This window comes from Cygnus olor, chromosome 13, assembly GCF_009769625.2.
Source record: "Cygnus olor isolate bCygOlo1 chromosome 13, bCygOlo1.pri.v2, whole genome shotgun sequence".
NCBI classification, from domain to species: domain Eukaryota; kingdom Metazoa; phylum Chordata; class Aves; order Anseriformes; family Anatidae; genus Cygnus; species Cygnus olor.
Genome location: NC_049181.1, coordinates 11,400,649 through 11,427,201, shown reverse-complemented (window position 1 = coordinate 11,427,201; position 26,553 = coordinate 11,400,649). Strand labels below are relative to the sequence as shown.

The 26,553-nt window shown below is 35.4% G+C and overlaps 1 long non-coding RNA gene across 2 annotated transcripts in view; it reads right to left on the bottom strand.

The window, feature by feature from the left end:
* Window positions 1-26,553, bottom strand: part of LOC121077369 — a 476,416-nt gene that overhangs the window by 128,383 nt on the left and 321,480 nt on the right. For both annotated transcript variants that reach the window (XR_005823999.1, XR_005823998.1), the window contains one exon: window positions 13,007-13,076. This is a non-coding gene — a long non-coding RNA (uncharacterized LOC121077369). The remainder of the gene's footprint in view (window positions 1-13,006; window positions 13,077-26,553) is intronic.

Below are 26,553 nucleotides of genomic sequence, written 5' to 3'. Positions count from 1 at the left end.
TTCCTATTAAATTATATTATTTCTTACATGTTTTCTTCACTTAAATATGAAAATACTAACAAGGAAAGTGTCCTTGTTAATTCAGTATCCTATTTTCAGCAGGAGCAATGTTACCAGCTTCAGAAGGAATTACGAAGTAGTAGTATGGAGAAGGAACACAAATAAAAAAAGGTGCTTTTTTAACTTCAGAGATTGGTTTATGACTTTGCATATGAGGGTTTTGATTTCTTACCATTTGAGAAATTGTTTAATCCTTCCTAAAATAACTGTGAACACTTGCTAGACACAGAAATATGTAATCTGATCTGCATGTTTACTTTGATCACAAAATTATAGAAATTTAATGCTGACAGAAACTTCCAAAGATCACCTATATTTACTCCTTTCACTGAGGAATCAAGTATAACTAAACCATCCTCAGTGTTTAATTTGTCTTTGAATTTTCCACAAAGTTCCTAATGGTCTGTTCCAATGATTCACCAGTGCTATAGACAGAAAAAAAAAAATCCTAATATATAGAATAAATAATTTTTGCTTGATGTTAAGATGTCTTCTTGCTCTTCTTCTGTGAATTATGCGTGCTTACTTAAGAAAAATCTAACAAACACTTCCCTCCTTCCTCTTAATGGCAACAATCTTAACAGAATACAAAAATCAAATTACTAATAACCCATTCTACCATGACTCTGTTTTACCCCTTTTACATAGTGATTTGGTTTAGCTCTTTCTAAAAAGGGTTTCTTTTAATTTAAATAGTCTTGTGATTCATCTAAACTTCGCATTTGCTTACTATGTATTAGTCAATATTTTCCTTGTCTTATGGTTAATTTTGTATACCAAATAAAGAAGAGAAGTTGGATCCAAATCAGAAGGGTACTTCTATATGCAGAGTACCCTGAACTGAGTCACAGGAAAGTAACAGTAGTTGGTTTCATTGAAGCAAAGTATTATTTTATTTTGCCATTAAATTCATTTAAGGATTCTGTTCTACTGCAATATTATTTCCTTATGTTCAAGAAGTTTCCAAAATGTATTGTTTAAATGCCCTGGAAATCTTAAAGTAATGTTACTTATTTTCTGAATATGATGCATCAAATATTGATTAAAATAATTAGTATATGCATACAAGAGTCTGATCTATTAACAGTAAATATTGTTTTGGAGTGAATACCTCAGTATTTTTTTCTAGGAAACCCACAAGTCAATCAGCGAATGTGTTAGAGAATCTCTGTATTCAAACACTGGAAACGCAACTCATTTTTCCTTCTCTGCAATATATATATTTTATATATATATATATAATATATATAAAATAAAGTTCTAGATTTTTTTATTCTATGGTGTAAGAAATATGGCTGGTCAGATACATGATGGCAATTTCTCTGCCTTGATTCCAGAAAGCAAGTGATATATACTTCATTTACTCAAAATTCTTTGTGAGCATGTGATAGCAATTAAGGCCAATGCTGTACTAAGGCAACAAGTGTGACCTTAAGTGATTACCCTTAAGTTACCATGATGATTTTCTAATAAGATTCTTTTAACTTTTAGAACATGACTATCCCTAATGCCGGACATAAAAACTCAGCAGAAAACTATGTGATAAAAAGGAAAACGTTAGACCTGATATACTGGAAATGTCTAAGAGCTTCCTGTTTCCTCCTTCTTAGTTATTGCATGTATAGCTTCTGCTTTTATATTGCATTACTTAAATACTAATTCACTGTGTATTTTGCATTTCAAAGAGTGGTTTTCTTGACTGTAAATAGGCATGCTGTAGTTTTTGTTCCAGGAACCCCAAACTTCTAAAAGACATTCCCCACAATTTCACAAGCTTTCTCCCCTCGACATTCCTCTCAGCTATTAGCTCCTTCATTGCATTTCATATAAATACAACTTTCATCCCTCTCACACAGTGGTAATGGCAAGTGCAATAACGTTCACATGAATTTACTTGTCATGAGACATTTTTTAACCTAACTCTGAACATCCGTGTAATACCTATAAAGAAAAAGCAGAACAGAAGCAATGAAAATATATTTATGAAGCTCAATGCTGTAACAAGTACTAAAACCAGATAAGGTGTTGCAAAAACGTCTGTGATTCTCTATGCAGCTAATCCACTACACTTAGTAGATGCATTCTGTGATACTCTCCTCTCAATATTAAGCTGGGGGGAAAAGAAATGAAAAAGAGAAAAGAGAAAACAGAAAGGAGAAAGGAGAAAAAGAAAAAAGATCTCTTTGAAACCCCCTTAAAAGAACCAGTTCAACTTTTTCCATATTCTTAGATATTTTTTTCTTTCCATTCTTTCAGAAACCTTTTCAAAGTCAGTTAATATTTCTAGTTAAAGAAATAGTTTATTTGTTGAACACTGTTGATGATGGACACTATCACATACCTTTTCATTATATTGTCTATTCCACACAAGACCAGTTTATTCTATACTTGTCTTAACATCAGCAACTGTTCATGTTTACATTACATCTTTAGAATAAGGCTCTTTCCTGAACTTGACTCTTCAGTTGCATTCATTTAATAGTCTCTCATGGGTATATCCTTTAAAACTCTTGTCTGCTGCAAGATGTATTTGGCATGGCAAGCAGTTTGCATCCTGCTGTGCTGTGTAACATATCATATCCCAGCGATATCTTTCAGTGGAATCTCTACAGCACAGCAACTGGCAGAGGATTGTAAGCAAACGGGATAAAAGATCATTTTCTTTCCATATTTCAAAGCAGCTGTTTTCTTTTTCTTTTTAGACAGGCTACTTAATTTTTAATCATGCAGTATAGAAGTACAATGCAAAGTTGAAATTAAATGAAGAGACAAACAAAATAGAATTTCTAGTGAAAACCAGGTAATCATTAGTGTGGTGCATTAACAAATCTGGCTTAGAACAAAAAAAGTACCTTCATGCTAGCAATGGTTTCTCAGAATGCCTCACGAGATATACACAGAAACTTGAAAGATTGATCATTACATTCAGAACTCACTGTAGGACAAATGGTTTAGACTGAGATTCCTGGACAGAATTTCAAATGTTAAGACTGTGTCTGTTCAGGTGTTTCCCAAAATCACCACTTATATGATCCACTCATATAATCCAAACATACACACTCTGTCACACACTGTTATCAGGAGGTTCAATTCATTTACTAATGGATATCTTAAGCTTGGTACTCTGCTGGCATTGCTGGAACATGAATTTCTACTTTATCAATGGCTTCTGGGAGCTCTCCTTCCAGCAGCCTTTGCACCTTGCTTTGGGGTCTTTCTGTTTCAGCCTATCTTTTACCCATAATTGTATCAAAGGTTTGAGTTTTATGCTTTGACTCTGCAAGAAGGATATTAAATACAGCTCAACATGACGGATACTGTATTACATGGAACTTTGATTTTTGCTGGTGGGACATTTTATACATGCAATGAAGATACAGTCAATACCATTGCACAGGGCACATTTGCCTTGTGTACAGCCAGCATGAGTACCATTCTCAGCACTTACTGTCCAGGAAACTCTGCCAAAAACTCATCTTAATAACGTTCTCCAAATCTGTCAAAGGAAAACTACCTGTAATGGCCATAAAAATCAGAAACAGAAGCAAGGATGGATGCACACAGACAAAAGCAGAGCAAGGAAAAGGAGACAATAATTTTGGAAACAATCTAAAAATTCATGTGAATTTAAAAAGGATTAATTAGATACATTTTTGTAAAATGTTATTTAATGTGACTCTATCTTTGTGATAAAAATATAAGATTTTCTTTCACCTTTTCATGCCGAATAAAGCAAAAAATTAGGATAATAATACCTTCAAGGCATTGAATATATGTTATAAAACCAATTTTAATTACAACGCAGCGTGTAAATGCAGCAAGACATTCCTATTGAGTTACTGTAGTGTTGATATCATAGATTGACACCAATGCTGCTCTTGCAGTTGATTTTGCACCTGTCTTTGTCAATTGGGGATGGAGAAATTTGCTAAACACCTTCAGGCCTGAAGAACATTTGTGCATACTGGATGTAATTCTGTTATCTGTTATTTCCACACACATATGATGTTATGAAGAAAACTGCCGATATCAGTAATCATGGGAATTGAAAGGCTGTGTAGATTTTACACAAAGCACTACACAAAGCAATGTGCCTATTTATAATCCATTGTCAGCTACCCCCTCACATCTTTGCCAAAGGAAATGCCTAGCAGATCCAAGTATTGTTTAACATCCATCTTAAAGCAAAAATTACACTGTAACAGAGTTTGTTCCATTCACCTGCTGATTTTGGTGGAGACAGAAAGCCTACTAATATCATCAGAGGAAAACAAATGAGAGTCTGACATCAATTTTGGAGTTAATACCTGTAAACAGCAACTGAGAATGTTTCCTAGTAACTGCACCCTACCCACAGGTCCACCAATCCCATTTAGCATTTATCTTGCTGCCACATATTCTGACTGTTACTTGCATATCTCTATAAGCACCCCAGATAGCTGGGAGTGTATGTAAAACTAACCTGAAATGATGCTAATTGCTAACATGCAGCTGAATTAACTTTTCTTCAAATTTGCCCTGAGGTTCTACATTAAATATGCCACAGGTGCAAACAGGGGATGAAAAGAGGAAGAGATAACAGGAAATAAAACATTCAAACCTTTAATCTGTTTTTCTTTCTTTTTCCAAGTTCACAACTACTTGCCTAGTTCTATTCCCTTCTCCTGATTGCCTACCCTTGGCATCTTTGGTACCCATGTCCTCACATACTCTCTTCTATTTGTAGTCTTCCCATCCTTATCCCTTCATAAACATTATCTGTTCTACAACTGTGCCTAGATCTCAGCCTTTGTGAAGGGTACAAAGAGAGAGAGTTCTTGACTCATCCAGGCTGCAATAGCAGAGAAAGGTTAATACCTTAATATAAGTTACCTGATTGAATAGGACAAAGTGGATGCCCCCAGTCAACAACAACCCACCAGTGGAGTCAGAAATAAAGCCCATATCTCTGAAGTCAGACCTGTATCTAGTTGCAATCTAAACCAGATTAGATTTTTTTTTAACTCCATCATAAGAATCTCCAATTAAACAACACTTAAGTATTTCAGACAATCAAGCATCAGCATTACTTTTAATAGCAGTGTTGTGGTTTAACCTGGCCGGCAGCTAAGCACCATGAAGCTGTTTGCTCACCCTCCTCCCCGCAGTGGGATGGGGGAGAGAATTGGAAAAAAAGAAAAAAAAAAAAAAAGGAAAAGCTTGTGGATTAAGATAGGGACAGTTTATTAGGACAGAAAAAATAATAATAATAATGCTAATAGTAATAATGTGTACAAAACAAGCAATGCATAATGTGATTGCTCACCATCCACTGACCGATGCCCAGTCCAGCCCCGAGCAGTGGTCCCCTCACCCCAGCCAGCCACCCCATATTAATTGCTCAGCATGACGCCATAAAGTATGGAACATCCCTTTGGCCACTCTGGGTCAGCTGTCCTGGTCCTGTCCCCTCCCAGCTCCTGCTGCACCCCAGCCCGCCCACTGGCAGGGCAGTGTGAGAAGCTGAAAAGTCCTTGGCTTAGCGTAAGCACTGCTCTGCAACAACTAAAACATCAGCGTGTTATCAACATTATTCTAATTCCAAAACACAGCACTATACCAGCTACTAGGAGGAAAATTAACTCTATCCTAGCCAAAACCAGGACAAGCAGTCAATAGACAGACAGATGTGACGACAAAAAATAATTTTTATGTCTGATATACAATAAGCAAGTCAGACTCAATCTGTCATAATAAGTAATTTTGTTACTAACTAAAGGCTTTGGGGATCTTAATATACCGCAGTTTTTGAGGACGTCCCTAGTAATTATGGGAAGAACTATTCCATCCACCTCCACAGATATGCTTTACATGACCTGCTTTATTGCACTGGTGGTGACTTGACCTATTTATCCACACTTTCCACAATGTTGCCACATTTTCAAGTTTTTAAAATAACTGTTATAGAGACAATATGTAATCTGTACTTTAGCTATATTGGTAACAGGATTATTCACATGCCTGAAGTTGAGAAGAATAGAACATTCAGGTGTTTACCCACATCTCTTCCAACCAATCAATAAAATTAAAGTGCCTATGGTAATGATGAGTTTGCTCACATTGAAATTCCCAGCTACAGTAAAGAGACTCACCACCTAGGAAAGAATGGAATGTGGAAACAAAATTAACAACTGAATAAAAATGTGTGAAGATGTCTCAGTTGAGAATGAGGATTTATTAGGGAGATGAGGCTGTCTTCCAGACAAGTTAAAATATCAGGAATGACTGAAAGCAAGAGAATGGCAAACTAGAGTCAGATTGCATCTGCCAAATTAACACAAAATATTCAAAATCTGCCCATCAACCTCCATTTGAGAGCTAAGTGGCAGGTACAATCCTCAGCAAGAACAACAACAATTTGGGGCAAAGAAAAAATGAGAGTTACTATCATATCTCTTTAATATCAAAACAGCATAGTGTAGACAGCCTGCCAAACTCAAACTGCATCATTAACACAAAGAAAACAGGATGCTGGACAAGATCATGAAATTGCAATGGAGTTAGAAACACAGCTACATCTACTTCAGACATTTTGCAAGAAAAAAAGCATCAAAAATAGAAAATATGTTGTCTTTTTACCTAAACCTCCAGGAGAAAGCAGCTAATTCTTATTTGAATCAGTGTACCTTACTTGGAATGGAAGATGTTAATATTCTAGAGGAAAGCAATGCATAGAAAATGGATTCTGAGCCTCGTAGCAATGCTACTAATGTTATCTCACTAAAAGAATTTTTTGCTTATTTTAATGTGTGTGAATCTTAAATTAGGTTATAAAATCTTATGAAGTAACACATCCCTTTTTAGAGGCCTGACACTTATACAATGCCAGCAGACGGAGGCATGCTCTGAGTGCTTAATGACGTTGATCAATGAACTAACAGCACTTTCACACAAACATGACCTTTACCTTTATCTGAAATCAAATGCACAGATGTGCTAGAAGAAAACATGGATTGAGGAGTCCATTTATTATTTCCACTTAAGGCATTGTCACAGCCATTGATCTTTAAGCTATTTTAGAAGCAAGATCATAACTTTTTGAAATGTATGCGGTTTATAATTATTTTTAGCTAATACAGACAGTAGAGCTAATGGAGTGGATACTATCATTTATTAGTTAAACAAACAAATGTGTCCAGACATATGAAAGACTATAACAAACTATAGCTCGTTTGATTTACATACCCTGTAGTTACTCCTTTTAGTAGCATTCAATTCAAGTCATGAAATGAAAGTTTAATGAGACTTTGTTTAAATAAATGAAAAAAAATTATTTGGATTACATTTAAAATTATTTGGATGATATTTAAAACAATCTTAAATTGATTGCTTCTATCATATTTACAAAACACGAATATATGTATTCTAGACTATGGAAGAGAACTGTAGCTTTAAAATTTCCATCTGAGACAGGATGTAATAAAACTGTTATCTTTACTACATGCAAAGACTCACTAATTTGTGGTCACTGTGAATATCATTACATATAAAACCAAGTAAATTTTCATGCCAGGCAACTGCCCACCATCTGACAGCACTTTCAGTGTTTGCATGAACCATTACGACCAACTCATGTCTGACAGATATCACAAGCAATGAATAGTAGTGTAATCTAACACCAAGATAATATTCATTACAGATTTAGTATCTGTGATATAATTAAAATATATATATATAATAAAAATGGCACTCAAAAATCCTGTTGGTAGTGTCACCTCAATTTTTCTGCTATGAAATTGTGAGACACATCATCTTATAAGTGAAGATATGCCTAGAACACAACGCATCAGTTTTGCTCACTCTGTGAAATTTCTCTCACACAAGCTCTGCTTCAGAGTTCATACTGAAAGCACATCTTTCTGGGAACTCCAAATTAAGGATTTACTGCAGTGTGGTTTGTAAGAACCTTTTAAACAAAAAAACAAACAAAACATTTTTTAAACATTTGTAGTAGTGACCTGGCTGAAACTCTGTTCCACAAGGATCTCATAAATGGACAAATACTTGGCGTTTCCGTTACTTTATCTCAAGTCTTTCTTGACCCTGAAGGCTTTTGCTAGCAACCGTACCAGTACTGCAATCATCCCTTTTTGTGAAACAATTTCCATATCCTTATCTCTGTAACAAAACAATATAATGTGCCATTTCATCAAAATCAGCAATATTTATTTACGGCTTGATATGACCATTTGATAAAGCTGCTTGACAACATTAAGAGGTCTAACAATCAACCCAGCAAGTGTTCCAGAGCCACCTGAGATGTAAAACTAGCACTGTTTGAGCAACAGTCTTTGATTCCCACTACATGGCAACAGAATACTATACTGCAGTTGGTTGACTGACATGCACCTCTACATGATCACACTTATCTTACCATTTTCAGCTCACATCTGTCTGTGCTGAATGATGTGGATCTACTGTGTGTTCTCTAACAACTATTTCATCTCTATCTTGAGGTCAAAAGCTCACCTGACTTCTGAAGTGTACAGAGATCTTCAGCCTCCTCTGATCTGCTTTCCTGCCTTAACTTGCCATAAAAAGACTGAGCTTTATGGACTAATCACTTTCATGTTGTCCTGTCATTCAGCAGCCAAATCCATCATGCTATTTCTAGATCCTTCTCAGTTTCACACTGGAATGAAGAGCAATGCTAACATATATAAAGTTATTTTTTTAGACAAACAAAGCATCAGGTGTGGTCAGGTGCATGATTCACATGTGAGAGACTGCTCTGTGTACGAATTTTATTAGGTCTAAGCACATAGGATTTATGGCAAGTGCTTTAGCTTGGCAAAATCTTCTAATGATAGTAATAGTAAAATATCAGTTACTCTGATTGTATTTGGATTAAAATACTTCAGCAATCTTTCACATTGTCATTATAAGGGAAATGAGTTCTAACTATATGCTGCTTCAAGACAGAAAAATCCAGTGAGGCAATTTCATTAGACATGTAGGGCAGAAACTCCAAAATTATAACATAACATCAACTCTGCTATGAAGTCAAATCCCACTAAATTCCCCAAATATTTGTAAGTTGATGGTAGGCAATGAAACAAAAGATCGACAACTGGGGGAAAATCATAAGCATATTAATATTTTATGCTAATATATTGAAATTGATTTAAAGTTCTGTGTGTTTTTTTAACCGCCACTGATATTACATATGCATAGAATATTTTATAAAAGATTATATTATGGAGTCAGTTAATTACCTACCTGCTGCACATTAAGTATTCATTCAGTTAAATTAATTTACATAATAATAATAAAAAAAAAACACCTACAAACAAAAAAGAAGGCTGTTTTTCTTATGCAGGCCATTTAAAATTGCTGAATCTTTGTGGGTTTTTGTTTGTTTTTGTTTTGTTTTGTTTTCTCTTTTGACCATAAAGGAAACACTGAATAATGTTTTGCCATGTTGAATTTAAACCCTGTGAAAGAGGAACTCAGACTCAATTTATTTCATGGTGTTTTAAGTTTATTGTGCAGGTGGACTCAGTAAATTAGAATGCTCATTAAATTGAATGGAACTGGTGGCACTATATAGATCAAAAACTTTACTGAAATCCAGGTAAGCAACCTCCACAGCCTTTCCCTCATTTACGAAGTAGGTTATCTTATGATAGAAGGAGATCAGGTTAGTCAAATGGGACCTGCCTTTCATAAGCCCATGCTGACTTCATCTGATCACTTGATTATCCCATGTGTCACAAGATGGCATTCAAGATGATCTACTCCATAACTTTTCCTGGTACCAAAGTCAGATTGACAGGCATCCTGGACAACTGCTGATAAATTACTGAAAGTGGCTTGGTGAGCACTTCCACCAGCTCCTTCAGTACCCTTGGATGAGTCCCATCCAGCCTCATAGACTTTTGAAAGTTCAGATGATGTACTAGGTCACCTACAGTTTTCTATTGGATTATAGGTATTTCATCTTGCTCCCTGTTACCATCTTCTAACTCAGGGGGCTGAGTTAGAAGAAAACCTACCAATATTTTATTTTATACATAGCAGAGACTATAAAACAGTACAGTTAATAATAACATTCTAATAAATGATACCATGCCTTTTATTATATTCTCAAAATTAATGGCTCAATTACATGACATGCTATGCCCTGCTTTTTTTTTTTTTTTTAAATTATGCTTCCCTTGTGGTTGGAAGTATTGGAATTTCATAAGCTTTTAAAACAGTCTTTCAAAAATGAGTATTCACTAGTTATGACCCCAATTTAATGGCAAAAAAGTGGCCTTTTTCATTGATAACGTAAGTTATTTAGTGTACAAAATAGCACCTATTTTTAAATGCTTCTTTTTTTAATGATATCAGCAACTTCAGTTCATGTTTTCCCTTTATAAAATTGTTCTTACACGTGTTTTTATGTTGTTAAATGTCATCTCCATTACAATAATTTTCAGTTGATTTTGACTTCCATATTCATAAATTCATTGCAATAATAAATTGTCTGTTAGTGCTTCCACATTTTCATTTGAACTTGTTAATGAATAGCTCAATAAACATGTAAATGCCTGCCATATTATTTACATTTACAGTAAACATACCAATCCATTTGAATTCTAGCCGTTTACTCAAAATTTATTCATCTGTATAGGAAAGCTTTTCATATTGGCTGATTACTATTATGGCTGTATCCCCATACAGCAGAAAATCATTCCCCTAAGCAGTTTTTTAAAAACCACTTCCACCAACATACTAAGGTGTTTCATGTTATTTCACATTCTGCATAAATAATTGACACTGAATGTCAGTCGTTGCAAGAAAAGTTATTTTGCCACATGTGAAAATAATCCAATAATAATTTCATTCATTCTTGGATCAACTATTGCACTGAGACACCTTCTTTGGAAAAACACAGAAATACCAGTAACTTGCACTTAATTATATTCACAACATCAAAATGTTCATGACAGAGAAAGATTTATGAGGATTTAAATTATTGGCTAGCTCCCCAAAAAATACAGATGAGTAACATCAGCAACTGCTCATTATGAAATAGTTTGAATTGTTATCCAGAGATAAAAATGTCTATATATGCTGACAAAAGCAGAGTGAAGTTCTCCTCTGCTCTCAAATGCCATTAGTGGTTGTCCATGAAAGGTAAGAACACCCATTGAGTTCTTAAACAAATTCTAGGTTGGTGAATTTTGTAGCTATACGGAAATTCAAAACTTGATGCTGACAGGGCTTTTTGCTCAGATAACATGGCATACAGTCATGTCATATCAACATTCATAGCTTTCTGAGGAAAAAAAAAAGTTTGAATCACATAAAATATAGTTATGCTTCCTTAGCTGGAGCTACTATTGAAGTAGTAGTTCTCACAAATATCACAATCTGATATTTGAAGTACAGCTCAGATCTACAGTGTATCATCTGTAAAGCCAGGAAAAGAAAAAGCTCTTTACCTTACTCATAAGAATCACCATATTACCAAGAAGATGAGATTCATACTTGTGCACCACAAACTATTACATAAGAAGTATCACCTTTAAATCAGCTGTCAAATTAGCTCCACTCTTTGGTGTTTGGTTTTGTGGTTAAAAAAAAAAAAAAAAAAAAAAAAGTTGTCACTGAAGTCTCTTCAGTCACACTATTCATATTTATTAACAGTAACAGTTTTTCACTGTAAGTTGCATCACCTTATATTATGGGTTTCTGCAAGAACATAGGCCATACACATACAGTTTGTTACATTGACATTTATTGTCAGTTTTATTTGCAGTTTTATGGATGTAGCTTCAAAAGTTAGATGTATTTCTATTATTTTTAACACAATGTTTTTATGTGATAGTGCACTTGCTGAAACAATTACTATTCCAAATATGGGAATTAGTTCTATTTGATTTATGTCAGTCTGATGTGACTGATGGAAGCTCTAATGACAGCCAATATTTCATGTGATGAAGTGCATCTCTTATAAACACAGCACACATTGCCTACACATAACCTACTGTCAAAAGTGTAAAATAAAATTTGCTAGACTTGTCAGTGAAGAATGAAATAAAATTCCTCAGTGATGGCAGCTCAAATACTCTATTTAAGTAGCAAGCACTACTTCTTTGGGAGCTACTTAGCTACGTGTATTTGTGTTATCGAGCAGAAATCAAAAAACTTTGATGTTACTCATTAGCTTCACAGCAACATACACAAAGGAAGAAGAAACCAGAAGGCCTAATCAGCAAAGCCTTACGGGCATCAAATAGCTAAATATCTTCCAGCATTCAGGCTGTTGTGTTTCTATTTTCACTGATCAGTAACGATTCTCCGTACCCAGCAGTAGTTAAGAATTGGCAACAACTAGAATTGTATTTATAAATGCTTCACATTTCTCCATTATGCAGCTAATGAACTGAGTAAGAGTTGGGAACCTTGAGAATATGAGCCTAAGTGCTTGATATGACCCTCAGCAGAGGTTGTCCAACATTATATAACCATGCTGTACTTGAACAAGAGAGGGCTTTTGCCCTGATCAGATTGGTTTTGTTCCAGCAACTCTATCACTACTGATATTTGATTCATAAAATTTAAAAATTACAATTGTTTAAACAAATCTATACTTCCTATGGAGAAAACATCAAACTTGACAGTTCTAGAAAAAGGGGTAAATAAAAAAGTGTTAGCATTCACTGATGATCCTAAGGTATTCAGGGTTTTAAAAATGAAGACTGATGTAAAAAAAAAAAATGCAGAAGACCTCAAAATACTGAGCAATCAGGTTACAAAATAGCAGGTGAACCCAAATCCTATCTGCACATAGACAGGGAAGAGGAAATACCTGTAACTCTGAAAACACCCAGTAGTGTTAAAAAGCCAATGAATGCTGTATTTCCAGAAAGAAACAGAAAACCAAATAGAATCCACATGCTGGTTTTGTACTGACCTGCAGTATGTCTGCATACCTGATTCTGTCTTCAGTTCTACTCTTTTCTTTCAAAACTACACACAGGAATCTGGAAAAAAAAAAAAAAAAAAAGTAAGAAAAGAGCAGCAAGGGCAATCAAAACTACAGAATGGAGAACAGACGGACTTTGTACTGTGAAAAAGAAATGACTGTGGAGGTATTTAATAGATGTCTTAATGAGTAACAATTTGGAATTCTTAAATGAAAATCTCATATGGCAGGTTCAGAATAAATAAATGGTGCAACTTAATCACACACACTGTAGTGAAACTTTGGGATTAACTTCTTCAAGAGTGGTGCAGATATCAAGAGTTCATCTAGGTTCGAAAAGCCATTGACTAACTCACAGAAGGAAAAACTTCCCCTTGGGTTTATTAAGCTCAAACATAACACATTTGATTGAGAAGATTCCTTTGATGAAGTTTCCATCAGAATGCCACTTGCCTGAGGAACACTAGAGAATATGATAATGATACCTGAGAAAAAAGTTTAAAAACTATGCAAAAAAATATAAAAGCTATAGTCTTAACTGTATTACAGTCCAAAGAAATTTGAGAAAAGTTGAGGATGCTAACACCAGAATATGTTTTGAGATAATCAATGTCTACAAAACATATGAAAACATAACTAAAGACACTGTTACCAAGGGGCATATTCAGACTCTGTATGTTTTCGAGATGATCAACTCTGCCAAGAAAGTTGCTTTGTTTTCCAAGGAAAGCTTTCAGTAGTATTTAGCTATCTTATTCACTAAATTAATTTGCTGTGCTTTGCAAATTATAACTGCAGCAACAATGTAATAAAGCACAGATTATACTATTTAATTCTATGAAATAAGTAAACAATAGTTACAGCAGAATGTCAAGAATTTAAGAGAAAGCTCTTTGAATAGATCATTTTATCATTTTCTACTCATTTAAGCCATTAAGTTCCCCAGGAATAGTTATCAGTTGCGTTCATCAGTCCACGAAGGTTATCTGAACACTCTCTGAAATGAACACTTTAGAGTAGTCAATGAAAAACAAACTTCACATTCTTTAAGCCTGAGAAGTTGGTACCTAAACAATCTTGAGTTGGTATTTTTCCTTTTTTAACCATACCATGCTTGTTCTGTACAATGGATAACGTGTCTGACATATCTAAGTTGTAAACTGCCATCTGCCAGCTACAATTCCCTTCCCCTTTTAAATATAAAAAAGTGAAATCCTTTTTTCATGTTTATAGTAAAGTGATGGCTGACAACCAATGTGTCAATCAACCAACTGACACAACCAACAGTCTCCACAAACTTCACTTACATCAAAATAAATAAATAAATAAAAATTCCCCACATCAAAATCAACATATCATTACAATGTGGATAAAGCAGACCATTTACACACACTCCACATTTTGTCCCTTCACCACATTACTACCACACGTATTCTTCATAACCGTTACACCACAAATTCTTCACTAATTTTTTACATCTTCTCAGGCAACTAGTTTGGGCCACTCTGAGAGACACTGAATTAGACTGATCTTTGGCTTAATCTAGCACAGGTACTCATATTCTGAAGTCAGAAAAAAGGGTAGGGGAATACAGCTTTTATTTTCCTTAAAAACAGTTTGTAGTTTAAATATCCCAGTGTCCCTGCAGATGCTTTTACTTTAAATATTACATTTCCCTTCTTCTACTCCTTGTCTTTAAATCTCCTTTAAAACCCTTCTGTGCCTGTTATAGGCAGTCAAACTGTACCAGATAATCCAGGTAAGGTAATTTAATTTGAGAGGATGTTCAGGCCCTTTAAGTCAGCGGGAGATGTTCTTTTCCAGTATAAAATATAAAAGTGGGGGAAGATTAATCAGTGCCACAACATGAGTGCTGATGAACATTCATTAGTAAAATTGGCAAACACTTTAGAAACATCACATGCACTCTAAACTGAGCACAGCAGACTACGCAAAGGCTACAGAGTCTATGGGGCTGTCACTCAAGTGTCCTGCATGTTTATGTACATCACACATTCTACTAAAGGACTACTTTCTAAATCACCACAAAATCCAAAGGATGTACACTTGCTATGCACTGCCTCTTGCAGGTACCCACACAAACATAGCAACAGAACCTGAAGTTTTGTAGCTTTTACTGAAAGCAATACTGGAGTTGAAGATTTATATATGAATATATAAAAGTATATATACTCTTTATATATGTATATATAAAAGTATATATACACATTTGTGTATATACATGTATAAGTATTGTAGACAGAGAATCAAAAAGAACTCTTACATGGATTTTCTTAACTGATGGGGTTGGACAGTGACATTATCCAATGGTATAAATGATCTTCACAAACATAATACAGTTACATAGTCTGGTGGTCTGCAACAGGTCCAAATGCATACACTTACTGAAATTAATGTCATTCATCACATTGATGCATCAGTGTCATTCGGATAAAAGAAAAAAAAATCTTTACATCTTCCTAGAAAATGCAACAAAGGAAAACAGAAATTACTCTTCCATGATAAAGTATAATTCAGTAGGAGACTAGTGGTATATCTTTCCAGTCTGTATTTCCATATGTATTAAAGACAAAAATTTTTGACACCAATAGCCATAATCACTAGCTGTCAGTAGACTTTCAACAAATGTGTAAAAAATGTCCACTGGAATTCCCACATTTTTAATTAAAAGGGAGGCAATTATTCGTTACAGATTTTGGGCAGGTCATTTTATACGTAGATGACATATCTAATTAAATATTCATTTCTTCTGCCCAACGCAAACAATACTATCAACACAGAAGATAGTTGTGCTAGCAACTACTAGCTACTATGTATTGCATTTTAAAAGAATGAAGAAAATAAATCCCTTTTTACTGTAAATGAAATCTCATTTAGAGTTATTAACCATTTACATTTAGGAATTAAACAGATGATTTAGACATGCCCATATAGCTCATAATCAGATGCATCACTGTACCAATGACACAATAAAACAAATGACATAAAGGTCTGAAGAACCTTCTTCAAATGTGTCTGTTATACCCTTTGGCATTTTTAACTGATCAGAGATGCATACTGCTGGGAGCTTGTGCATTGGCACAGATAGAATGTTGATACCTGTGAAATATCTATGCTCATGAACATCTCTTCTCTGCAAGCCTTCCATAAAGCATTCTGAGATGTTCACAGTTCAGCATACAGATACACAACCAAAAAAAAAAAAAAAAACACCTTTAATTTTTAAGATCCTGACTTCCATAAATCAGAGATTTAATCACATACCTAATTTGAATCCAGATCTGTGTTAGTGTTGCAAATATTCAATATGTAAATGGTAACCTCTGTGTTTCTCCCAGATAAACTCTCAGTACCAAGATGTTTCAGTCATATCTACTTCCCATCCAAAGCACTTTTAGTATTTCTAAATCACCTACTAGAATTTTAATGCAGATTTACCTAGGAATTTCCAAACTTTGAGGATAAGCCTTGTTACCAGAATCTCTGCATTACTCTCTATAAGAAGAGGGGGAGCTTCACACAATACTTCTCAACAAGCAATTTTACTTTGTTTTTAATTTGATGAGAAAACTTGAAACAACCAAGAAAAAAAAAAAAAAACACCACACTTTCATTTTTCCATTATTGCAAATAACATGTTATCCGGAAGGAAAATGTTTGTGCATGATCTAGGGAAAAATTATGTTAGCAATGCACATAATATTAAAGATTCTGCAACATCTAGTTTCTCCTTCCAGCCTTAAGTGTGATGTCTTGGTTTTAAGATTGTCTATAAGATTAGCAGGTTGTTTAAAAAAGAATTTTAACAGCATTGGATGTTGCACATAAGAAACAAACCTAAGCTATTGTCTGTTGTCTCTGAAACTATGTCTGTATTGCTAGCTAGGAGAGCAAGACTTGAAAGAGGTAGTTTAACAAATAATCTTTTATTTCTCAAATCAGTAACAGTCAATGGCCTGTTTAGGGAGTTACAGACTAAGACGCTATTGTTAATACTAAAGAAGAAAAAAAAAATTATCTTAGAACCTTGAAGCTTTAGTGTGATTTGATGTTTCCTGGAATCTCTTTGGGCTCTGTATCTTGGCTTATAAGAAGCTGATATTTTCTTCATTTCTCAGCCTGAAGTAAATATTCCTGTGTATGCTCTTACTTTTTAAAATATTTACACGTTTCTTCTTACAAACTTCTGTTAACGACAGCAGTGAGACTACTGACATATGGTATAGAACAGATGCCTACTTTTTTAACTCAAGGTATTAGGTAGTTAACAAGTTTCATTTATAAATGACTTATAGGACTATTATTAGTAACTGCAGACTACTCTATGACATACTCCTGAGAATTTGTCCTGAAGAGTGACATTCACATACCCTATAAGCTCCAAGAGGATACTGCACCATAACCCTTGTGCTGCGAATAGCACAGAGGATTTATTGTGTCTCTGTGAATTCCCAGAAGCACAGTGATCTGAGTAGGCCAATGACATGAGAAGAGATCAGCACCTTGTGCCTTTCAGCTTCTTTCAAACAGGAACTGTCAAAAAGTCTTCCTCTTCTACAAAGCGTTTGTGTGACACTGTGGAAACACTGAGGGTGCTAGACTTCCATTGACTTGCTAGCCTATTAAAAGATTATTATCCTCCCAGGGAAGGTTTTTTTTACATGTATTCCTCAAATCCCTATGCTGTGGTTAGTGGAGAATAGAAAAGGCCGTATACACCCTTGCATTGTGGCAGGGAAAGAGATTGTCAGATAGATATACCTTCACACTGTCCTTTTCCAGAGATAATGTTGAAGCTATTAATAGCTATGTTTTACAATCCACATTTCAAAAACACCCCCTCCAAAGCAAACGTTCACAATGACCTTTAATTCTCCTTATATTAGCAGCAAAGGACCTTTCCAGAAATATTTAGCCCAATGGCACACATTTTATATTAGCCCTTGCTCATTCAAGCTTCTTGAACACGTCTGGAGGGTCCTTAAACAAATTTTTCGACACTATTGATGGAACCTTTCCGACAGCTCATTAGGCGAATGGCAGAGAATTCATGAGCTTTTCCAAACGTGCCTAGAGACTCGTGTTCATCAGAGTTCAGTGCTAGCTAACAAATTGCTGCAGCTCTAATTAAATGTAAAGTAATTCTAAGCACACAACCTTTGGTAAATCAAATGCACCAACTGATTAAAAAAATTGTTTCAATTGTAGTAATAGTTTACCAAAAGAGAATATTATGTTTGCACTTAATGAAAACGAAGAACAATTTCATATCACAGAGTATCTGAAAGCTGAGCAGAAAAAGGGCATTTTTAAAAAGTTACAGTTATGAAAGAGGCTCCTTGTTGTGATGAAGAGATTAAGACACATCTTTAACACAAACTGCCATGATCTCTGTAGTGCAAACAAATGGAATTTCTAATGAAGCACACATTATATCCTTCTGATAATATTATTGTCATTAACAGTGTTTCAATGAAAACCCAGTGTATGGTAATAATTACAATGCTTCACTGGAAAGTGACTTCCAAATCTGAATACTCAAATTGAGGTTCAAAGGCCAACAACATTCCCATTAAAAGCAAAGCTCCTCAATATGATTCAGTTAAATCTTATAGCTTCCTGTTTCATATGCATTAGAATAGAGAGTGAAATTTCAATATGTAAACTTATATTGAGATGGTTGTTTCATAAACATTGCCTCAAAAGGTTGAAAGAAGCAAAAGGAATACCAATATAGACTTTTTAGGAAAGGTTTATAAATTGTAGAGTTGGACAATGTTATTGAGAGTAACAATAAACTCACACTCACACCTTCAATACTGTACTCACTTGCATTCCTTAGTCACGTACTGTGGTAGTATAGAGCAACAGTGAATAACAGTGCAGAACTCTGTATGGGTACTTCTCTGTGGCTTAAAATATCAATAGAATTTGCATTAAAATAAGCTTTATTAAATATATGTATATATATAAAGAAGCATAGCAAGAATCAAAATTATGGCCGTAAACAAAAATATTGGAAGATTCTCTTAGAAGTCTGTACAAATGCATACAAACATCTGTCTCAGAAGTCTACCATTAAAACAACTTGAACTTGAAATCTCTCAAACATTGCCCTGCTCACTGAGAAAATACACACACAAGACCGATTCACTCTTACAAAGTGTAACTCCTATTAAGAAGTGTTGCAATCTCTCACTTTTGTTTGAAACTGCAAAAATATGCCACATGACTATAATGTCCAAAATTTTGTTTCAAGCATAAGAAAACTTATAGTTTATGATCTTCCTTCACTGTTTCTCTGTTTCCTCTCTCTCCTCCAACAACAGCATATTCTAACAAGGTTGGTGCTGTCAAGCAAGCAGCAGAATTTAGTCTCTTTCTGCACCAATGGCTCCCTCTCTTCAGGACTCCACGAATTAGGGCCTCATCAACTCACAAATACGAAGATACAAAGGGTGACCAATGATGCATCACATAAAGGCCTGCAGCAGCATTTATTAGCAGCTGACACAGAGAATAGTTTTGCCTTATCACAGCAGTAATGAAATCTACAGGATTAGACTCTAGTTTGTCTCCCGTGCAAAGCTTCATAGCCAAACTTCTCTCTCATATGTGTGTGTCAATGCACAGAATGCAAAGCACATTTTTCCTTTCAAAAGCTCATGATACAGCAACTTCCAGATAGGGAACTGCTCTTACATTGTTAATGCATGGCACAAATGCCAGCTGCTCAGCAGCACATGCTTGAACTAACAAGTAAAATCCCTATTCTTAGTCTTACCTCCTGTGAACAAGCTGACAAAGAAATTAAGTCTGATATAAGGGCCTCAGTCTCTCAAAACTGATGACTTGAAAAGCATTGATCCTAAGACTTTTATGCACATGCATAACTTTCAGTGTGACACTAAAATACGTCAACTTCTGTGTGATATAACCAAGGGCTGTAGCAAGAAAACTGCCTTGCTGCTGTACATCTCTGAGTGAACAGAGTGAATCACTCTGAAAGTGATCAGTGCAACAATGTTCACCAGCATGAACATAACACAAACTTTATTTCTAACTGTCCTCTAGCTTTTAACTGCCTTCTTAACCGGCTTGTAAAATCAGATGAGGGAGAAGTATCCTGTTTCTCAGGACCAAATTTGTAAGTCAGAATTTCTGGATGGAGAAAATACAAGGGTTGCAAAGCTTCAGAGAATAGTGTTCTTCACCATGGAAACTTCAAATGAAATCTGTGCCTCGGTGAAGAAGCAATAATCCTCTAGCTGACTTCTGCACAGCAATGGGATTTCGTCCACCATACTAGAAGGAAGACTCCAGTATCAGGAACATTTTGGAGTCAAGCTGTTGTTCCAATATAAACTCAGTTAGAAGCATAGAAATGCATATGAATTTTCTTTCCAGTCATCAGAGAAAAGGGGCTAAAGATGACCAAGGAGAGAAATTCTTAGGTTTCGAGCTTTGAAAGAATGAATTCCAGAATCCAGAAGCAACTAGCAGATCTATATTTTAGTCTTCATCACCTAACCTGCTCCCTTCATATTAAAACACAAATTTTATGTTGCCCAGCTCCTGCACTGACCCCTATAATAAGTTCCTCTCTGCACAGGAAATATATTTAGAGAGACATCATGGCTAATTCTCAACATCTAAATAAGTGACTGGTGGTCTGTTCAAGCCCTAACTATGGCAGTGTCTTTCACAGCCAGACAATACCTGCTATTTGTGTTCTGTTTAAAAATGAAATAACAAACCCTTCTTTAAAAAAAAAAAAAAAAAAAAACTCTTTAAATATTCCTGGTAGAGTTAAACATTCTCTCCCATTCTAAGGTCTCCCATGAAAACGCAAACCCATGTATAGCTGTGGCTTCTGAAAACATGCTCCACTGGGTGTTCAACTATCCTACCTTTGCAGCCCTGTAACTGTGTGATTCATCAGCATATTCTTTCAGGGTGAACTCAGTGGTGTTTCTCAGCTCAGCAATATTTCATTTTTCACCAATGCCAGAAAAAATGGGTGCATGACAAGAAGCTTAAATGATTTTCAGTGTAAGTGGGTTTCTTTCTTTCACCTCTTCCTTTGTTTTTGTTTGTGGTTGTTTTGTTTTTTTCTTTGTGTTGTTTAGTCAGGAGATGAAGTCTTATAGCCCTAAAACCATTTCAGCATTCATTTTTTCTGAAAAATGCTTTTCAGGGTTTCACACTGTTTTTGGTGGGTTTATCTCCTATCAACTAATTTCTGTGAATGATGGAGAAATTTGAAACTATGTTTGGGATGTTCTTGTCTTCAACTCCTTTAGGGCTTCCATTTGTTCAATATACAAGGAGGATAAAACTACCATTTAGGCAGACAGCAGCGAAGGATGGCTGATACCTGTATGACAATGAATTCACTGCATCTTCCCTGCACATCCCTCCCTCTGCCGCAACGATCTCAAAGGCTCTTACTGCAATGCTCTTATCTAACCCACAGCTTTCCTTTTGACATTCTTTGCATTCTCCTTTCGTGAATGACAGGGATGGGACAGCATTATGGACTCAGAGTAAGATTCATTTGTTCCACCTACCATCAGAGGTAATTCTCCATTGCTATGAGAAGGCTTGTTAGTGGCTCAGATGTGTAAGATGAGAGAAGCCACTTTCAGCACATCAACAGGAAAACAGGTATTCATTCGGTTTTGGGAGAAGCTGAAATCCTCTCTAGGTGGATTTGGGGGATAGGTTGGATTAAAACATGGAAGGAACAGAACTGCAGTTCATGACTGGTGACAGGAAACTGAACTAAGGACTTGCATTCCCTCATGTATTCTACATATTTGGGCCCACAGGCTTTCCTGAAGCTACTTCATACCAGATCCACAAGAAGCATGGTGTCTTAGGTTCTCCGCTTCTGTGTCTTTGTAGGCAATAAAGGTCTGGGCAAGAGGAAAGTTATACCTAAAAACTGCAAAAGCTAAAGAAAGCTATAGTTTTAAAATGATAAGAGGCTGACTGACTTCCCAGCTTTTTATTTGCTGCTCAGCTGTCAGCATGATCTCACATAGTGAAACCAGTTAGGCAGGATTATGGCTACCATTCACTCTTCTAATAAAAAAAAAAGGGGGGGGGGGGAGTTGGAAACTGAACTTTCTCTTTTGAATACTGGGAAAGGATCCTCTTTTTAGATCCTGTGTTCTGCCTTCATCATCCAGAACAGGAGAGATAAATGGATGGAACTACTTGCTAATTTCCTGTGCTACAAGAGTATCAGTAACTTCTGCTCCCTAGGTGTGTCTAACCTCAGTTTAGGGTGAAAGCTAGGGCAGGAAATCTGGTAAACTGCATGTGGTAGAGTACCTGGCCCTTAAAGCTACAAATGCTCTCATTTCTTTTCCTCCTTTCTTTTATTTTTAAAAGTTCACAGGAACATTTATTCCAGCCTCTGAACATAATCACTGAGTTTCATAAAGAACAAGATTCCCACAAGGCCTCATAAAAGTTATTCTCAGTGTTATAGCTCTACTTCAAAGGGCAAAAAAAAGCCATTTTACAATAACCTTGCTGTCATAGAGTGCTTACAGCCAGGGCCTTCATTGGGTATAATCCATAATAAAAAGGAACCCTTTGGGACTGTCTGTCCAATTGCCATGTGCAAAACAAAGCAGAAAAGTGCTGGATACTCATCTGTACATTAAGCTGCTGACACTCACGGCATCAAAAATAAAGGAATATAAAGACAGGGTAATTAGATAGCTCTATCGAAGTGGCCTTCTCTGAGGGATTTATTTTGCATATACATCATGTCTTTTAGTTCCAATTTCTTTCTTTTTTTTTTTTTTTTTAGCTCAAGCTATCATTACTTGCAACGCACTCTGCACAACTTTGTGTTGATAAAGATCATTTGAACTCCACGTGGACTAGAATTTGGCAAGTGCAAATCAATTTAAACCCTACATTTCTAACCGTCTCAAACATAATGGCTGCTGTGCCCCTGAAGGAAAAGATCATGCAATTTTACTTAGATTTTGTGTTGGTTTCTGTTGCTTTTTTTGTAAAGTCACTACATATCTGAAGAACTGGGTTGTTAAGATACAGATCTTCAAAAGCCAAATCCGCAGGGAATACAAAGTAAAAATTCATAAAGCAACATTATTTTTCTTCACAACAGCTAGCAGTTTCATCTTAGAACTGCATTATCCTCTTAGAACTGGGTACTTTTTTAAATTTACATAATGGAAAACCTCTATCCTCCTGTTAGAGGATATCTGTCCTGTTTCCTGAAAACTTTTATGGTCTGCCCTCATACACCTATCTCGGTAAGCAATCCATAGTAAAAAGCGTCTGTTGCATCTGGCTAAACCACACACTATTAATCAACATATTTCACACTTTCTTCCCATGTCAAATATATTTTGGGTGTATGCTATGCTCTAGGAACTTCTCAGCTGGTCCACGGAGGATCAGTCTGATGCTAGTATAACCATTAAACCTAACTTTTTTGCTTTCTTCCTCTAACATCCCCAGATCTTGGGAGCAAGCTGAGGGTATGCAATTCAACGCAGCTTATGTACCCTGACTGTTTTAGGAAAGATCTATTAATAAGAAAGGATGGTAGCGCTGGTGAGATAGGAAGAAGTTGGAGCATAAATGGAGCCTTTGGAAAGACATAAAATCTTCAACTCCTAGCACATTTATGTTTCTGATACTGGCATTCTGTATTTCATCACTTCATTGTGAAAAGGCCATCAGATCAAGGAGAGGTACTTTGTACAGTACACTGCTTAAATGAAAAATGGACATTATTTTCTATTTTGGTAGAGCTGCATTGTGATTATGCTATTGCCATGTTTCAAGTTTAGAGTCTCATATAATTTTACATTCAGTCAGTTTGTGTTTTTTTTCAAAATAGTTTCAATTAGCTAAAAAAATATTTTTTTTTTCCTCCTGCTTTACTTTTTTGCTTAAAATTAAAATTAATAACCTAGACTGGTAATATTTATCTCTTGACACATCTACAAAGGGATGGAAATTTTTACAAGAAGCAAACATGTCACAGAAAGAAAACTTCTGATCAAAGTCACATACCACAGATTAGTTTCATGAGTAGTCTTGACCGCAATAGAGATCTCCTACTTCAAGAACTCCTTTTCTAGCCTCTTTCATCTACACTCTCTTTCATCGTCTCTTTCTCTTTTTCCTTTTTTTTTTTTTAACATGCTTAGTTAAGATCTTCCATCATCTCTTATTTTAAAGGATGTGCAAGATCACATGCACCAATGGCTATTATTAAATGCTTTAAGATAAAGCATAGATTTGCTGGAGACCATTTTTCCTTGACATTTTCTGGAGTTTATAGTTAATCTTCCTTTTAGTAGTTTTAAAATCTCCATCAGACACGCCCTTATTGTTACAGAGGTCAGCTTGAAGTCGACACCTGAGAGTTATTCTACCAAGAGAAAACGAAAATTCGCTGATATTTCCTATGGTTACTTTTCAAACTCTTCCTGAAGAAGGACTGAGCTAGTACCTATTTCATATTCAAACTCAACAACTCAAACTCACAACTCAAATCAAAGGGAGGAGGACTGACTTTTCAGTCAACTATAAGGAAACAGAATCTAGCTCAGGATGCAAAAAGAAGGAAGATGCAACAACTCAAAGCAACTTATTAAATTTATTAGCACCTGGACCAGTGAATCAAAGGAACACTTCAGAGCCAGAAAGAGAAGTCATGCCAACAGAAGAATGTTCCTAAACTAATCAAGAAAGAGACAGAAGAAAACATATTGGGATGAAGAAAACACCCAGCATGCTTTAATAATCTTTTTTGAAATGTCTAAATGTCTTCATAGGAAAAGGCATTTGCTTTCACAGAATAAGCAATACAATGGAACAGATGCCATTGCGTCAGGCATTTCAAAGCAAAATCTGTAGGTTCTGTTTAAGTTATTGACAATGGATAAAGTTTAGGCTGAGGCGAATGGGATTTTTTTTCTATTCACCAAGCCCTACAAAGGAATTGCTTATTGAACAGCTCTAGTGAGAACCACTGTGGCATTTTTAATCAGGTGTTCACTTACACACCTCCATGTTCCCAGTTTCAAATAGAACAGCAACTGTCCCAAATATAGAAGCCATGCAACAGATTTAAAAAAAATCTTAACCATGCCAGAACTAAATAATTAATAAAGCTCATAATGTTCTACCTCCTGGCAGATGACAAGAAAAACATAGGATTTAAAGCATTTCTTTGTTATATTAACAGTCATAAACATACCTCTGGGAATCTACATTTCTCTCCAATTGCTGATGGTACAGTATGGTGATGGTATTTGAAAGGTATCAGCTACAGTCACACCATTTTATTTCTGTGACTACTGCACAAACTATAGGTCCTCCAATACTTGATGCAGTTAAAATTTTAAATCTCATTCAGGGAGAGATTTGAAATGAGAAGTGAGTTGACTAATTTAGCAATGCCATCCTTATCAAAGAGGAGCAAATGAAGTGCTCCAGGCCTCCACACTCTAAATTACATCTCAGTAAACTGCCATCAAAATATTCTGCACCTCCAGTTCCAAAAGAACAAACCTTCCACAAATCCCTGTGGCAATTAGAAAAGTTACTTATAATACAGACTTTTAAGCAATATTAATTTTAACTGTTCCACTAAAAGCTTTTAACAGAAGCTTTTAACAGAAAGCTTCTTATGCAATTTCTTCTTAGAGAAGAGCATTTTCTGGATGTCAGAAATACTGGAGTTTTGAAAGGAGAACTCAGAAATTATCAGAATAATCTGAAAAGCTGCACATAGAATGTGCTTAATGACCATGAGCTACTGTCTGCAATTTCCTCAAATTTCAGAAGATTTTCAGTAAATTTAATCCCTGATTTTTTTCTTCACATAGAAAATGGCTCTGTTGTGTAAAATTTGCAGAACACAAAAATTTGACAAAGGCATTTTTAGAGTATGAATTTAATTGAAAAATGAAGCTTACTCATTTCTCAGATGTTGAGGGGTTTCTTGAGGTATATAAATGAATAATATTTAAGTCAGTCCAGACTATATTCATTTTTATATTATTAGGTGATTATTATAAAAACTCAAAAGGATTGAAGGTAATCATTACTGTCTCCTAGATTTAGGAAGTCAATCTAGGGAATTTACTTGGGAAGTAAAAATAAGCATGCTTTTGGGAAAGAAGATTGTAGAACCAAAGACCATGAAGTAGAAATATGTAGGTATACTCAGCATGATGATTCTTTTTGTCATTCTTACTGACTTCCGTTTCTTTGTGCACAACTTTTCTTTCTGACCTGCTTATATCACTGTGATACACTTGGTTGACCAAAAGACAGCTTTATTCTTTAAAAGCTGCTGAGTTTTGCTGAGTGCAAAATTATCTTTAAAAGACCTGACAGATAAATTAGTCAGTAGGTTTCAGTTATGTACAATCCATAACAAAAGTTTCCATTTTTTTTTTCCTTGTTGCATAGAAATTAACTCACAGAGCTAGTGATACTTCTGTGTA